This window comes from Anas platyrhynchos, chromosome 1 (assembly GCF_047663525.1).
Source record: "Anas platyrhynchos isolate ZD024472 breed Pekin duck chromosome 1, IASCAAS_PekinDuck_T2T, whole genome shotgun sequence".
Classification (NCBI taxonomy): Eukaryota; Metazoa; Chordata; class Aves; order Anseriformes; family Anatidae; genus Anas; species Anas platyrhynchos.
This window is the reverse complement of record NC_092587.1, coordinates 2687483-2704673: the sequence shown is the minus strand read 5'-3', so window position 1 is coordinate 2704673 and position 17191 is coordinate 2687483.

The following is a 17191-nucleotide window of genomic DNA, read 5'->3' as shown; positions in this document are numbered from 1 at the left end:
GCCTGCTCCAGCAGCACCACAATGGCACATTGGCTTTGTGCTTTTTGAGAGCAGAGATGAAAATGTTGCCTTCATTGGATGACTTGGACAATAAAGCTTGGGGAGTTTCCATAGCACCCAAGCCCTACACTCAGTCTCTTTCATCTGTGGCCAGCACTGCTCATTATACATCACCCCAGAAGGGCTTATTGGAGGGTGGCCCTCCAATAAGCCCCAGTGCTGGAGAGACAGGCTGACACTAGCGGCATGGTCATCCCATTTCTACATTAAGATGTTCCAGTACTCTGTGTTTTGGTTTGGTTTCAACCAATTTCTACTCCTCATGGCCATCAAAATGTAATCTATGAGCTTTCCATGTTAATTCTAGCCCCCAACTCTACAGCCCTTCCTCAAAATGATAAAAAAAAAAACAAGCTGATCCAAAAGTTGACCTGCAGTTTCTTGAGTCCTTCCTGTTCCTCCCAGTCTTTTTAGTAGGACAATGTCTACACAAGGGCATTGCTTTTTATTCTAGCTAGCTGAGCGAGAGAAGGCCAGAGGTAGCTCTGAGTTCCTAATGCCCTATACCTTCCCTTTTGCTGAGACCTGACAAATCCTCCCAAGCATAACTTGTGACTCGTTTCCACACAAGTGCACCCTCACAGTTTTCCCCGTGATTTCCACCATGTTTCCTCACCAGGACAAACCCTGACTCATTCTGCATCTCTTTTACAGTCACTGCTGGTCTGCAGAACAACCATGAAGTCACCAGCAGCAATTTCAAAGATGTCCTGGTTGATTCTCAATGCTATTCCTTGAATGGTTGAACTAATTTCAGACTGTTCTCATAGTTTTCTAGCTCATGGCTCTGCCTTTTATATCATCCTTGCCCTCTCTTTCTGCGGGGGAACTGGGGTGAGCGAGGTTTTTGCAGAGGAAAGAGGTGGCTGAAGATGAGCTGAGCAGAGTGCAAGACTCGTCTTGGTTCTCCCTGTCCACATTTTCCTGACACCTGCAGGCTGCATTGGCTTGGAGTGACCCAGCAGCAGTTTTTATCTTGGCGTCCAACTACTTCCACTACTTTTTGCTGGGGCTGTGGGCTCTGGCCAGCTGGCCTGGGTCAGAGAGAGTTCTGCATGGATGGGAAATTCAGACCAGTAAGCAAAGGAAAAAGCTATGTGAACCAGTTCAGATGCAAAGAGGAGAGGAGAAAAGCAAAACAGAGAGAAAGACCTCCAAGCCCTAACCAGTTCCAGGGGTCTGGGCAGAGGATATGAATCCTTCATTTCTAGTTCATAACTCATAGCTATCCAGAAGAGCCCAGCTGCCCTCATGAATACTCATGATTCTGTGGGCATGGAAACAGACCTCAGATCTTTTTGCTCTTGTGGAGAGTCACTGCTTGAACAAAAAGAGAATCCCTTCCTACGGCCCATAGTGTTGAAATTATGGTGCACACACTGCTTGGCTGTCCTCAGCCCATCTGGCAAATCTACACAACCCTGCACCTCCAAGGATCCCTGAAAGTTAGTTTAGATATCCCAGCACCCATCATGTGGCCGTGGTCTTCAGCTGCATAACCCAACATGCTCAGAAAATAGCTTGATTTTCTAGCTGCAGTTTCCATTAGATGAAACTTCCACATGAGATGCATAGAATAGAGAAGAATCCCAATGCAAAAACTCCCCAAAAGTTAATTTTATGTCACATCCTAAGAGGAAAATTCTGGAGGGTCTCCAGGCAGTGAGGAGCCCAGATGGAGACCGGTGAAGCAGAACTTGGCTCCTGCAGGCTGAAGACATGAGAAGCAAGGGGCTGGTTTCACCATAAGACTTTTGCATGGGATGCATGGGATGGCACTTCTCTGGTTTGTCCAGTGCCCCAGATCTGGTCAAACCACAGAATCACAGAATAATTTAGTTTGGAAAAGACCTTCAATAACTTCAAGTCCAACAGTCAACCTGACCTACTGAGTCCCATCACTAAACGACATCCCCTGGTGGTGCGTCCACATGTCTCTTAAATACCTCCAGGGATGTGGCCTCTACCACCTCCCTGAGCAGCCTATTCCAATGTTTGACCACCTTCTCCATGCAGAAATTCTTCCTAATGTCCAATTTAAACCTCTCCTGGTGCAACCTGAGTCCATGCCCCAGTCCAGCAGTGGGGTGGCTCCTGCTCTGCTCCTTCCCAGTACCTGTGGGAGAGGGGACAGAGCTGGAGAGACAGGGTGCAGTGAAAATGGATGAAAATGGAAAATTAGGGGGGAAAGAGGACTCAGCATGACCACATGAACTGGAAAGGCATCAGGCCCCGAGCATCAGGCCATGCATTTATTTGTAATACACTTGGCACTCACTTTTACACACAGCCACAGGGGGACTTAGAAGTAACTAAAGACCACCAGGAGTTTTCATCCAGAATACAAACACTGGAAGCTCTTCCATTAGCACTCCCTCCCTGCCAACTCTTCTCCTTTCCTTCTCTATTTCACCTCTAGGTTACGGCCAGCATCTCGACTGGAATTACCCGGGGCTGCTGCTGAACCAGCTCTGACCTCTGCTGCAAATAGTTTTGGGGCACAGGGGATGGCTGGAGAGCCCTGACTGATGAGTGGGAGCCACACACCTCGGCCCACATCTCCCTGCAGCCAGTGGGCCAGGGAAGGGGGGGTGGGGGGGTTGCTTCAGGCTGTTATAGCAAATTTACTCTGTGATTTACGGGAAGGGAAAATCCATTTGGAATTTAAAGCTGCTATTAGCTCCTTTCAGTGTGCATGTTTCTGCATGTATATAAAATATATATAGAATCTAAACCCTTATAAAAAAAATAAAACATAATAAAAAGAGGGGGGGAGGAGGGTTGTTTTCTAGCCTTGCAGGCACAAAGCACTGGAAATGTGCAGCAAGCTTATAATTACCGTAGCATTTCCAGTGCGTTTGGCCACAAAAGCTCTGAATTGAATTGCTTAGCATCCCTCTCTGTCTCCCTGCGCTCCTCCTTGCATCACAAAGCTCAGAAGCACCATTTGAAGTTTCAAAAGGACCATTTTTGGTGAATAAGATAATCAGCGCCGACTAATCGTCCTCTGTGCCCCTTGGTGTAATCCATACACCTCGAGAGCAGAGGGAACAAAGCCACGTCCAGCTAATCCCCGAGGGTCATGCCTTGAAGTGTGTCACAGGCTGGGTGGCAGGAGAGGAGGTGGGGAGGATTACACTGTCGAGAGCAGACCTACCTCTGTGCTCTTACATCAGCCAGGACCTTGATATGCATAATTCCAGGTAATGAATGCAGGGAGCGAGGCTGTGTGGCAGTGAGATATTTGGCATATTTTGGGTCCCTACACTGGTGGCACCAGCAATGCAGCAACCATGAAGGAAAGCACCTATTGCCCCGTGCACCTGAGTCCTGTGCCCTGCAGATGTGACATTGTTGCTCTATATCACCCACAAGACTGTCATCTCCTTGACAAAAGGATTTATCCATCATTTTATATGCTGGCCAAGAGGTGAAGTCACTTTCCAGCCTATAGGGAACACCAGGTCCCTATGCCAAGAGTAGTAGGACAAGAGGGAAAGAAAAGATGCTGCTGAAGCTGTAGCCTGGCTCTCGGAGTATCATCTGGGAGGGAGAGGAGCACTACAGGGCTCTGGGCTGCTCATGAATTTCATATAGGGAATCACTGTATCAAAAAACAGCAAAACCTGGGATAATCTCAGAAACTCACAACTCCCTAACCCCTCATTGCTATGGAAGGAGCGCAGGGCAAGGTGAGCAGGAGCATATGAGCACGTGTGTGTGCACACATGCATGCCTGTGGCTGGCAACAAACATGTTTCTGTCCCAGTGGCTCATCCCACATCATCTGCAGAGTAAATTTGCAGATAAAAACAGGCTCAGAGCTGCCTGGCTGAACCAAGCTCTCAGGAGCCGTGAGCATCCCTTCTTGGGATCTAAACTTGCTCCGCTGGTATCAGATTGCACCTCAATTAAAAAGGGCAAAGGGCCTCATTCCTCCTTCCCCAACCACCTCAGCCCCAAAACCCACCCCAGGAAAGAGGAGCTGCTCTGGTTACACTGCAGCCAAACCAGCCAAAGGTCTTCAGAGAGCCCTGCTCTCTCCAGAAGGAGGAATGTCTCTCGTTCTTGCTGACATGCTCGCATACATACACGCTTATTCCTGCTCCGTGACTCTCCAAAGGGAGCCATCACTCTCTTCAAAACACTCTCCTGTAGTCAGCGGTGATAGGCAATGTAATAATACCTTTTATTGGGTCAATACATCAGCTGGAAAACAGAAGCTATTCCTTTCTTCAGGTGATGGCCAAAGAGTGACCTATGTGAGCGTGCAGGCCGGTATATTATAGCTGTTAGGCAGGCCTGATAGGCGGGATGGTATATTTACCTCTCTTCGTTTGTCTCTCAGTGGTTTATTGCATTTCCTGTTTTCTGAGCAGCCTTAATAAAACATCTTTCTGAAGGGCTCTCTGCTGCGTAGTAAATATTCTCCCTCATCCACCAACTTAGATAGGGATCAATCAATCAGAGGAGGCCCCTTGGGACGCCAAGGGTGCATCATTCAAGGTTAGGGACCAGACAGGCAGGGGACATCAGAAGGATTGCAATATTTCTGCTAGGAATTAACCCTCCTGTGGCTTGCCAAATGAAAAAAAAGAAAAGAGGATGGGAGAGTCCCATAGAGATAGGAAAGGTTTCATCTCTCGTGCTCAGCAGGCTTTCTTTAAGCAGCCTGGAGGACAACAGGCGTCCCTGAAATCAGCCATCTGGGTGGCTTGTTGTAAAGAGCTGTAACACAGCAAAATGCCTTGGGCTCCCCTGCCAGTCGACATCAAGATCTAACCACAGACTGAGGAACACCATGCATGCGAGTCTTTGTGAACCTTCCCATTGGGTCAGGGCCAGGGTGTAGCAGCCTCCACGGAAGAGGCCCGACATGACATTTTTGTTTCATGCTGCTCAGATACCACACAAATTACCTTTACTAGCTGGCACGTTGAAGGGTGGCAGCAGCTTGGTGGGTGCAGGAGCTACCCAGTGGGAACCCAGCCTGGCTCTGCTCAGCACTGGACCAAGTTACAAGGTATCTCCCTGGGTATCCTCCTGCAAGGAGAGTTTTGTTAGCTAAAAGCCACTGACAACAAAATGTTATTGCTGCCTTCATTTCCTGGCTTTGCAAGCATCTCTTTTATTAACTCTTCAGTGTCTTCCGGAAAGCAGACAGGCATCAGAAAGATTCATTTATTGCTGCATTAATAACACATTAAAATTCCAATATTTGCCTTCGGTGCCCTGCAGTGCCAGATGGGAGTGTGGAAGCTCTCGTGTAAGGAAGCTGCAGCCATAAGTAAGGATGACCTTTTAACTGGTCCATTATGAGGTCGGAGCTTGGCCACCACGCTGGGAGAGCTCACTAAGAAGTTAATCCCTTTAGCAGAGTCCGGATCTTTGGACAGGAGGCAAGTGGTGTGGTAGTCATATAAGCTGCATCTGAGTCATTAAAGGGTTGCTTTTTGCAGGAAGAGTCGCGTTTTAACAACATTAACTCCCTGCTCCACCAGGCAAGCCCCTGTGAATTATCGTTTACTGAAGCTGCAAATATAGATTTCATCTTATAGCTTCCTATGTATAATAAATGACAGCTCTCAGACATCCTAGAACAGGCCTTCTAATAGCAACCAACACATGGGAGCAGGCAGCACATCCAGACTTGGGAGTGAGCTAAAGCCGAGCACTTTGCAGGCAGCTTCTGTCCAGCTGGATGCAGGACAAGAGGCTGCGTGCTGGATAATGTATTCACGGGCAGCATTTCGTAATTTGGCTCTTTCCACACTGACCGACTACCCGCACAGTCTGCAAGCATAAATCCAACACGTTTCCACCTGTAGCTTTCATAGACGGTGCAGCTGGTTCTTGGGCCAGCCGGGCTGTGTTCCTCCATCACTGCGTCTGAAAACAAGCTCAAGTGTCTCTGTGCTGGTGCCAAGTCCATGGAGGGCTTGTCCTAAGAGGTGGTCACTGTCTGGTTACAGAAGCCTCTGGCCAGACCTGCCAAATTCTGTCCTGTAATGTGGAGTTCAAAGCATCATGCAGAATGAGACAACGATGGGCTGTGATATGGGATTAGGTCTGGGAAGAGGTTGAGGCTGCAGGAATGAAGGTTTCTGGAAGGGTTCCCTGTTCTCCTAACCTGCACAGTGAGGATAGTTATCAGGGGAAGAATAAAAGGTGTCATAGATTTTTACACGCACGTTTTAAGGGCCTTCAGCAGTTTAAAGGTAGCTAAGCCTATGCAGGCAACAAATGCTAAAGTCTGAATGCAAGATCTGAAGCTCCGGGGCATTCCCTGGAGGTTCTGGTGTCTCCTCCTTGAAGATCTTTAAGAGTCCCCTGGATGTCAGCCTGGGCAGCCTGCTGTAGGTGGTCTTGCTTGAGCAGGGCCTCCAGAAATCCCAATCTTAACCATCCTGTGATTCTGTTTTCTCTACAGTGACTGAAGAGCTCCAAACAGTGCAGAGGGGCTCAAAAAGCCACACTGCTCTAGGCCATCCTTTGGCTCTGGCCTGTAAATCTAGCCTCTACAGACCCTCAAAATGCCCTCTGTGGAGGTAACATATGACAGAGATGAAAAAGCTGCATAAAGGCCAGCAAGAAATATTTCATCAGTGAATGGACTAACTAAAGAGATGCAGAGAAAGACCCCAAGTTAAACCTCAAGGCCAACAGAGTTATTGCAGTTTGCTGCTGTAGATTTAACCCTGTTTCCTTCCTCTATCTGCCCTCCCTTCCTCTCCCTCTGTCAGCTCTACACTGGGCTGATGATTAATCAAAATCGAAAATGATTATACTAATGACTGGGGACCCTCTAAAACCTCCTCTGGTCAGAAGAACAACCCCATGCATCTCCTCAGTGACAAAGGCCTCCAGGCACAGAGGAAGGGCAAGGGTAGGCCGCAGTCCTGGAGCTGACAAGGAAACAAAGGATTCCTCCATATGGCTGCAACCTGGCAAAGTCCCGCCAACCCTCTCCTGAAAATAATGAGAATTATGTTGTACACATCTCCAGGCATGGAAGCTCAGGTTGTGGAGGTGCATGCTTCCCCTGGGTGATGGGCAGCAGGATGCCTGCATTGCTCAGGTGGTGCAAGGCTACACCAAGAGGCAGAATTAGAAGGGAGACTTGAGCTGTTTGTCACTTTTCTCAGAAAGATAGACAGTGGGACACTCTGCCCCATGAATGGACACCTAACTTGGCCGATTTCTACCCATTCAGCTCTGCACGCTCCCATCTCACTAAGTTTCTTTTCCCCAAAGCAGCTAATCATCGCGCTGCCATGACCCCCTGCCCCGGGCCTCATCTGTATGGCGAAACCAGCTTTGATGCTCAGCGGCGGCCCAGATTAGTGCCTTGTAGATAGAAGCATCTTTGTGCCCAAGCACTGACCTTTGACTCAGCTCCTGATCTCAGTGGATTTGATGTGTCCGGCTATTTGTCTTGCCGCTCGCCGGGAGGAAGAATAGGAGAGGGGAGAAGGCACGCGACCGGGAGCAGGGCTCTATTCTTGGCTCCCTCACAGACTTCCTCCCCGACCCTAGCAAAATGAGTTACTCTGTCTATTCCTGGGTTGTGTGGGGTCATACCCTGCTGTGATGAATATCCACTGGAAGTGCTCATAGCAGTAGGAGGATCAAAGGGTGGACGATGCAATTTGGCTGGAGCCTGTGTTGCTGCACTGAGCCTAAAATCCAATTCGGGGCTTTCCAGCATCTCAGATCCCTGGGACTGGAAGGAATTGGGAAGGAAACTCTGAAGTTTTACTGTTATACCTTCTTCATCATTGCAGCATAACATTTCAGTACAGCCTCCTTCTCACAGGGTAAATCCAGACCCCACATCTGCACCTCCCTCCTCATCCCTGGGGACATCAATCTTATTATTGTCCCTCGGCTTATTGCTCCTGCACGCCCTCCTGCCACCATCTCTGTCCATCTCCTGTCCACCTCCCATCCTCCACCAGGTTCCCTTCCTTCTCTGCCCTTTTTTTTTTTTAACAGTGGATTAAGAAGCAGACTTACTTCATTTCTAAAGAGCTACCAAGTCCCACAACCTCTCAAACTCTTGCCCTCTCTAAATCTCAACTCTCCCCAAAACCAGGAGTCCTCCCCATGTTCCAGTCCCTGCAGGAGCCCTCTCTAACAGAAAGCCAAAGTATTACTTTACCATTACAGTCAGTGTTTCCAGTACTATTAATTGTGTCTCCTGGAATAGGGACAAGTTAAATAATCCATTAAAATGAGGGGTGAGGGTGCGGAATTCAATCTACTTAAAACAAAAAGCTGACATAACTGTGTGATGGGAAACTTGCACAGCTGACCCATGCTGGAACAGGGCTGGGTGGGAACATTTCCAGTCCCTAGAGCCATGCCTAGCCTTAATTGTCCAGTTTCCCGAATCAGAAAATGATCCCATCTTGGGCTGTATTTGTGACAGTGAATATCAGGAAATACTCTGGTGTGAAATCTCCACTCAGGAGGTCTGTGCAGATCCTCGGGCAACACACAAATAATATCACCCCAGATGCCAGCACCAAGTGCACTAGCTGTAGAGATGTACTAATGTACTGCTCCCTGCAACGTTTTTCATTTACACAAAGATGGAAAGTGCTTTTTCAACATTTTATCAATGAACAGAATTTGCAAACCACCTCCTAATTACCTGCAGCCCTCTTCAGATGACAAGAAGGCCAACGTCCATTTCCCCCACCTGGAGGCTGACACTCCTATGCTGGCAGAGGGACTTCACAGTAGTGCATTATTAGTGCATGAGTGATGCTCGCCCTGCCAGAATCCTCCTGGGCCCTACTGTTGAAGGCATCGGTCACCTCCAGCAGAAAGGGAGGGCTGTCACTGTGAGTTGTCACCACCCTAAGGTGCTGCAGGGATGGGAAGGACGTGCATCCAAACCCTGTTGTACCAGACTGGTAAAGTGCATTTACTTCAATTATGCATGAAAAGGGTGTCACGTTTTCTATATCTAAGCTTCAGTCAGACAACCACCGGCAACAGCCCATGGATCCAGTCTGTCCTAGTGCTAGAAAGAGCCTTGGAGGCACTGACATTAAAGCTGGAAAAGTCTTTGGTGGTGTCTACCAGGATTATTGCCTTCCTGCCTCCAGGAGACTCCAGGGCTTGCCAGTTGCTTCACCACTAGCCCCATAATTACCTTCCTTTTGAGACAATCACCCACAATATCATTTCAGACGACTGCATTCAGTGGCAGAAAGAACAAGGGAAGACAAAGCTGAGCATGCGCCCAACCTGGGAGTGGAGGGGGGGGAGTTGTCCCCCAGGCTGGATATAGGCAGTGCTCTGCTTCCACTCTCCAGCCCACAAAGGTCAATGCCCAGATTATTAGAACTCATTTAAAGGTCCAGATACAAGATTAATTTGACCGACAAAGGACTAATTGGTTTCAGGACTAATTAAGTACATATACTCGGCTTTGCTTAATCAGTGAAATTTCCAATGGCATTAAAATGTCTAAGAATACAAATCCCCAGAGATTTAAAGCAAATAGTTAAAATCAACTTAGATCCAATTATCATATAAATCACTAATGACCTGGGTAAATTGGAAGCTCTTTGGCTCAGCCTCTAGGGAAGAATAAACCTGATAAAAATGAACATGCTACCTGGATTAATACACAGGCTCTGGGGACTTCACTGCAAATATTACAGTAGGGCTTTTCCAGTGACATTGTTATTCATGCCACTATTTCAAAACAAGGAGTTTTAAGAGGAAGGTTTCAATGAAACTTTCAACAACAACTTTCCTATCTTTGCGTTCAGCCTCCAAAGCTATATTCACCCAAGAACAGCCAATTTTCCATGGCTGGGCACATTCCCCTTGAATACTTTTAACTAGAGGGCAATTAGTTATTTCCGGTCCCATCTTCTTGCTCTCTGCCTTTCATCTTGGTCATGGTCACAGTATAATATTTCATTTATAAAAAGAAAAAAAGGAAAAAAAAAAAAAAGGAGAAAAAAAAAGAAGATGATTAACGGCTTTGGTTTTGGTCTAATGAAAAGGATCTTGCAAATGTTTGCTGCATGCCCCAAGATACTCAGATCTAGTTTTCTAAATTAATTATGAAATGCAAATGGTGGTGGACAAGGAATGCCAGGTATCTCCCGTGAGAAGCTTAATTTGTCAGATGAACTACTGGAGTTTACATTTCCAAACCTGAGAAGGCAGCAAAAAAAACATTACAGTAACTAAAGCCATGGGATGGGTAAAAGACATAAGATGCTTATAAGATTGGATAAGGTTCAAGAAACAACTGTAATAGTAGTATTTTTCTACTTACACTCATTTTTAGGTGTAGGATACAGGTGGTCCCCAGATGGCCTAATCTCCAGTATCTCCCAAGCTGTCTCATCTCAGTCCATTTATTTTGCCAGCCCAAAATCCAGACTTTTCCATTCATGGGAATCCCAGGCCTCGGTCTGGGAATGGATGTATGTGAGAAGAAAAACAGATGAAATGTGATACAGTTTTTATATATCCAGCGATTACAAATCCTAGCATTTACATCTGCCAAACTGCAATACACATTAGGAAGTGCTGCCAATAAATGAGCATTCAAACCCTTCCTCTCCTGACTCCAGTGTTTAGCCAGGAAACACAGTCAGAATCTCTCCCATTTCATAGTGCTTTAACATTTTCCCAGATTGTCTGCTTTGCTGTGTGATTTCCTAATGACCCACCAAAGAGTTAATCTGAGCGTAATGAAGCATGAATGGGATAAAGAATTAACAGTAAATACCTTGCCCACTGTGGAATAAAGCAATTAAAGAAATGTCCTTGGACCTTTGGCCATGTCTTATGGAACAACAGAAAGAACAATATTGAAGTACACCAACCTACACAAAATTAAAGCTGTGGGCCCTCCTACCCCAAGGAATGGTTACTAAAGGAGCAGCCACTGGAGAGCTGTGTTTGTGCACATGCTTTGGCTGTGCCCTTTTATTCCAAGCAAATTGTTCTGGTAGCAAAACACAGTCGCAGAGGTCTGAAGTGGTTTGGATTATGTTGCATCCGTCAGATGGTGGTGAGAGGCACATTAAAGTCGATGGCCAACTGGAGTGCTGTGGGTTGCAAGGCAGAGGAGCTGTATCAACAAACACTCCCAAAAGCCGTATCATAGAATCACAGACTGGTTTGGGGTTGGCAGGGACCTCAAAGCCCATCTAATCTCACCCCCTGCAATGGCAGGGACACCTCCCACCAGCCCAGGCTGCCCCAGCCCCATCCAGCCTGGCCTTGGGCACTGCCAGGGATGGGGCAGCCACAGCTCCTCTGGGCAGCCTGTTCCACATCCTCACCACCCTCATAGGAAAGAATTTCCAAAATTAATCATCTTGACTAAGGGACCTGGTTTCTAAAGGAAGGCACACATTCAAGCTATGTGGGGTAGTTTGTGGTTGACCACAAAACCCTTGTGAGACCCAGATGAAAGGCATGAAAGGAATCCATACCCTTCTCCCTGCCTCCCCTCTTCATCTTTGCCCTTCCTACTACTCCTTTGTGTTATTTTGCTTTGATATGTGCCCAGGAAATCTCTGTGTGCTTAGAAAGCTTCAGTACTCAGGCAAATAATAAATATCTTGGTCATTTCCTGGCACAGAGCACTTCAGTACTCAAGATGCATGCTTGTACCTCTCCCTTGTTTGTTCTGTTTTAAAGAAAAAAGGCTGAGAAAAGGTTTAATAAATAGACATAGTAGAAAACAAAGGAAAACTGCATTCCCCTTTATTCACTGTCTTACTTCCCAGAAATCCAAAATAACTCCAAAACGTGGACTAAGCATCAGCAGCTCGTTGTCCTTCCTTTTCTCCCATATCATTAGGAAGAGCATTAGAGGTCAGAGTGGAGTCCTTGTGAGGATAAAACAGCTCACAAAGACATAAGCCCGTGGGCAAGCACAGCCCTGAGTTAGCCCATCACTCAGACCCTTTAAATGCCCAGCAGCACTGAAGCATCGAAGGTGTGGGGTTGCAGCAGTCATAAGGTGGAGTTAAAGGTGCCTGGGAGAGGAGGAGGAGAGGCTGAGCTGCAGGGCAGTGGTTGAAATGAGCTCTGGCCTCGTGTTGTTTTTGCTGCTTTTCCTTTCCCACCTGGGTAAAGTAAACCCAGGGAAATTTTTAACTGAAAGTCCCTGAGCAAAACAAGCCCAGGCTGGCTGCTGAGCAGATCCCTTCTTTGAAATGGGAGCAAGGGGATGGCGTGGACCAAAATCTTCTGAGAGGGTTGACAGAGGTCCCATGTTGGCAGATGGAGGCCACCAGAGTGTGGACCCCCAAGCTGGCACCATGTCAGCTCCTTGCAAAGCCAAAGGCAACCAAGGTAAAAGCAATCCCTGGGCTGCAGGCAGAGCCATGAGACATAATCACGGCTGTTGTCACAGCGGTGTGAATGCAGTTCGTAATGCAGTGTATTGACATAATAATGGGAAATACTTGCCCATCCATCACCGAGCAGCACCCACTCGCTCACAGCTGACACAGGGGAAGAGACACCTGAAATATCCTCACGGCCAGGAGGAGCAACGTTGGCTAAAATGGGGCTGGGAAGATGCATAGCCAAGGGTTATGGTGATCAGATCTCCTTCCAGACCTCAAGAGGATGAGCTTGCTCTAAAAATAAGAGATCTGCTCTGATCCTGCATCTTCTTATCAGAATCCTGGACCAACTGATGAGGATGGACCTGATCAGGTTCTCTCCAAGGGCTCGATGGAGGTTCACCACCACCAAGGCGAGTTATGGGCACCATTCCAGGATTCTGTGATTTTACAGAGCCAAGCAGCGACCCCTCCAGCTGCAGCACTCTCCCAGACAAGGCAATGGCTATCAGTGCTTCGAAAGACTGAAAAAAAAATCATCCGGTTTGAGATGCATGGGCTGAACGGATGATTTCCTCCTGGTCCCCGTGGTTACAATGAGACCCCAACACGGGAGCGTTGATTACCCCAACATTTACTCATTGCAGTGATTACTGATTGCAAATTGTAGCAGAATATGAGCTGCATGCTTTTAACTTTCTGCTTTCTTATTCTGCACCACGGCTGTCACCTAACAAAAATATCCAGTCTCATTTTGTATTCATTTGTGGCCATCAGCTCACTGCCCAAGGCCTCGTGCAGGCACCACGCGCTGAGCTCACCCACCCAGACATTTGTCACGTTGGCAAGCTCAGGACAATTTGAGCCCAGGCTAAGCTGGTCCGTGTCTGCTCCGTTTGGCCCTGGGTCTGAATTTCAAAACTAAATATCTTTACAATATTTTTTTTCTGACCACCAAGTCAGCTTCATGCTGTCAGAGACGCACAAGTTTTACACTTCAGGGTGGAAAATCACATCCTCCCCCACGTGACACGTTACATTTGGCCTGGAAATTTTGCTTTTCTCTGGGGAATCAAGTATTCATCTCTATTCGGTTACTGAGATAAAAATAGGTCAGACCTTGTTCCCCCCTAAGGTTTGGGGAAAAATTGCTCCTTATGCTGGAAAAATGAACTGGGGGCTTCCCTGGGGGTTGAGCATCCACCTGCACACTTTGTGGGGCTGCCAGCTTACCCGGCAGCTTATCCAAAATTTTATCACTTGGACAGGCTGGCATTTGCTCTGCAGGATTCAGTCCAACCTGCAAAACCCGAAATGTGCAGGGTGGAGGCCATGGCCAGGGCATTTCATTGCCCATGCAGTCGCTGGAGCTTCACAGCAGGACACCGAGCCAGCCCCATCTCCTCCGTGTAAGTGTTGGCAAAGGAGGATTTACCTGTTGCTGAGCTACACGGGGATGGTCGAAGCAATGTCAAACATGGGGCTGTGCAAGCTTGGGTCCCGTATCTGTGGCTGTCTGGCAGCAGACCAGCCCCGGGACACGTTGCTCGCATCATGGATGAGGCTGCAAACACTGTTGGCTGCATCATGCTGCTGCGTGTAAAAGCCAGAGTTATCCCAGGGATGGGCAACATGAAAAAGCAAGCGAGGATGCTGGAAGATGTGTCTTTTAAGGGGGTAAGGTCTTTAAAGAGCTTATCCTCCCGCTGTAAAAACAGCATGCAATACTGTTATGTAACTCCAAACCCGTCTAAAGCTTCAGACCTATCCCTTGAAATTAAAAAAAAAAAAAAAAAAAAAAAAAAAAAAAAAAAAGGAAAAAACATTTTAATCTGGAAAACCCCTCAACCATCAAATTAATTCACTTTAAAACAAACAAACAAAAGAGAATTTCAAGCAAAGCAAATAGAAAACACACCCTGAATGGAAGCAGCGGGTACCAGAGCTGAGCAGAGCTGAGACCCTTCACCTCCCACTCCTCACTGGTACCTCCCCAAAAGTCACAGGTCGGAGCCCCCGAACACTGGGACAGACCCATGGGTGCTTTGCCTGCAACTTCCTCGCAGTGAGGGCCATTTCCTGACTTTTGCTTTTCCCACCACTGGTACTTAATGAATAAAGCTTAATCAATACTTGGAATAAAGCTTCTTAGGCAGTAGGAGGGAAAGAGGCAGCTCAAAATTATCATAATGGGAGGATTGATTCTCCCTCCAGTAACTCAGCTCTGAGAGCTTTGGTCTTCAGCTCACAAATCTGACCTTTTTTTTTAGCTTGGGCTGGTCGTGGCCATGCCAGCATGGACAAATGCCCTGCCAGCTCATGGCCCCCATCCCGCAGACACCATCCAGGCATAGGCAGAGCACAAACCAAGGCAGACAGCCCCAAAACCTCACCAGCTGCAGCCTGAAAAAGTCCTCCATCATTCTGGTGCCCCACATAATCTTCCCTTGAAGCTGGCATTGTTAATGTTAAATAAACCCACACCATCTCTTGGTAGGTGCTTCCAAAACTGGGGCTTGGAAGACCAAGGAAGAGATTTCATACTGGCCTTATTGTAGGGCCTCCAAGCAGGGGATCTGGGGGTATTTCTCACTGGAGATCATTTTCATCTCACAGGGATTTACAGCAAGTGTCTTCCGTCTCCAGAGCAACACAGCTACATTAGCACGGATCACACAGAGCCTCGGTGCATCACGGCAGGGGAAGGAGAATTGGGCTCCTGCTTCTTCTGCCACAGCCACCAACCCTGGGAGCAATTAGTGCCACTGTGCAAACCGCTCTCAGTTGGATCCAGAATGAATAACACCAGCAAGAGGTCTGCTGGCCGTGGTACACAGAGGAGTGGTGGCATTTCGATGGCACTTACTGTGCTTGATGAGGACTGGTGCTGGGTGGAGGAAAGATACCCGAGCACACTTACACAGACACCACTCTGGCTGCAGTCAGCTTTGTTTCTCAGCTCGGTTTTTCAGTACAGGGAAACATGTCAGGGCTGAACATGAATCTCATTTCTGTGCACTGGTGCAGAAGGTGACCATGTCCTGAGCCCGCACAAGGGCCGTGTTGGGTACTGATCTCCTAAGCTGGCCAAAGCCTCTGCAGAGCACGTGGTGATGGACACCTTGCACCTTCTTCTAAAGGAGGGGAATTTGACAACATCTTTGGTTTCTGGAACAATGGGGTGGTTTTTTAGGTTGAAATTTCCACCTAACCCAAGATAGCTGCTGGGACAGCAAGTGGTACAACATTCAATGAGTGCCATGTGCTCCAGGTTCTCCCTGTAAAGAAGAGAAAGAAAAGAAACTGTAATCTAGCTCATGGAAGAAAATCATTGCCTTCACGGAAGACCAGGCATCAGCAAAGAAGATAAGGATGGACTCGTTTGCTCCAACAAATTCCAACCCCAGCATCTCATCCTTCCAGGCCAGTTATTAGAGTACCTTTAGAATGAGCATCGACGATCAACATGCCTTTACTGCATTTATTATAGTGAGGAAGGGGATAACCAGAGATCACCAACTGCAGCAACACTCAGGAACTGAAGAGGGAAGAGATGAAGCTCCCTGTGTTCAGGTTGCAGAGGGCTGATCCAAGGGGAGCTCACCCCAGGGAGCTCACCCACCACCCTCCGTGGGAGACGAGCAGCCCCAGGTCCCCAGGTAAGCAGAGGGTTTCCTTTAACATCATGTTTTTTATCCCTGTTTTGCAAGCCTGTGGTGAAGTGTTCCCAGCAACAGATTTAGACCCACCACCGTCTGGCAGAAGCCCGGCCACAAGCCCACAAAGGAGCAGCCAAGATGAAATGAAGACAAAGCTCTCGGAGGTTTTGATGGATGACAGGCAGCACTGCCTCCAGTCTGAGCCTCTCATACAATATACAAACGAAGACACAAATCAATGCAAAGCATTTGAACTCCAGAAAGAAAGAAAAAATCAACACATCTATCACACTCAGACACCCGTCTGTTTCAGTCCGAATGCTGGCAGCACTTTTTATCAATGGTAGCAGCTGGATTAACACAGGCTGGGCTGTACACGCATCAGGACACGAGGTCCCTTCCCTAAGAGACAAAAATACCCCCCAGCTTCATCACTGAGCAGCTCTCCATCTGGGACACGTGAATTCTTTCAATGCACTTTAAATGAAAGGATTTATTCCAAATTTACTAAAGGGAAAGTGTGTGTGGGGAGGGGAGAACCAACCCCCATGGCTAAGGTTTGAGGTGGAAGACAAAGTCCATGTTACACTATTGAAGGAATAAGATGAGCACTTGATAAGAAAAAATAAAAATAATTTAAAAAAACTATGGAAGCAAAGCTACAGAAGAGAGAAAACAGCAAAAGGTTGCACAAGCTCTGCTCTTGGCTACTGTGTGGGGTCTTGTCCCAGCACGCTCGCTGGGATCCAGTTCTGGCAAACTGGTCTTGCTGGAGAAGGAGATGGGTCCTTGGGACTGTGATCATCCAGGCACCCCCAGTCTCCAAATATTCTCTTACAGATGGGGATGGAGAGCAGGTAGTATTGAATACTGATTGAATCATTCTATTCTGTGATTAGCAAATTTTTTTTTTCTTTTGGTGAACATAAAAATTAAGCATTACCTGGATTCAGCAGGGTCAGCTGCTCATTTTACTAGACAGCGGGCAATTCTGCAATACTGAAGGAGGAAGTTGTTTTCTCCCCAGCCTCAGCATCTGAAATACAAGGGTGTTTTACAGCCTGCTAGTACATCCAAGCTTATCCATCCCCTTCTAATTGAAAATGCACAAATCATCCATCCTAAGAAGCA